Here is a 604-nt window from a genome sequence, read left to right on the forward strand (position 1 = left end):
GTATAGCCTATCAGTAGACCATAAAGACACATGTCAAATGCCTACCTGTAGCAGTGTTCGTAGTTTGCCTGCGATAGGTTGTTACCGAGATACAGATAAAATTGCATCTGTCAGTAAAAAGGAAATCTCTAACGATTTTAATGAGAGAATGGCGTGTGTTTTAACTGATTGGTGTAATTAAAAGGCTATAAATCGCGCTACCGAGTTTTGAAGATTTCTTTTTACCTATAAGCATAACTCAAAATAAGTTTTAACGTTCGCCGCTATAAAAGTTATTTGCGTGGGATGTTTCTCCGGCTGATAATGAATCTTAGCGCACGTATAAGAGGTCAAGCTAACATGATTCACTTCTTCGTTCTAAACCTCCAACCCACCAACACACTGATTCCAGGGAGGGGTGTCTTTAGTCGGGGAGTAGATCAATACTTATCATGATTCCAGGAGGGGGTTGTAGGTAGGAAGGACATATCATGATCAGTATCGGGGGGGTGGGGTGGGGGTAGTCAGGATAGATCGATATCTAACACGTACCCCCTGGGGGGTCAGTAGGTAGGATAGATCGATACCTATCATGATTCCAGGAGGGGGTTGTAGGTAGGAAGGA

Source organism: Mizuhopecten yessoensis, unplaced genomic scaffold (assembly GCF_002113885.1).
Source record: "Mizuhopecten yessoensis strain PY_sf001 unplaced genomic scaffold, ASM211388v2 scaffold893, whole genome shotgun sequence".
Classification (NCBI taxonomy): Eukaryota; Metazoa; Mollusca; class Bivalvia; order Pectinida; family Pectinidae; genus Mizuhopecten; species Mizuhopecten yessoensis.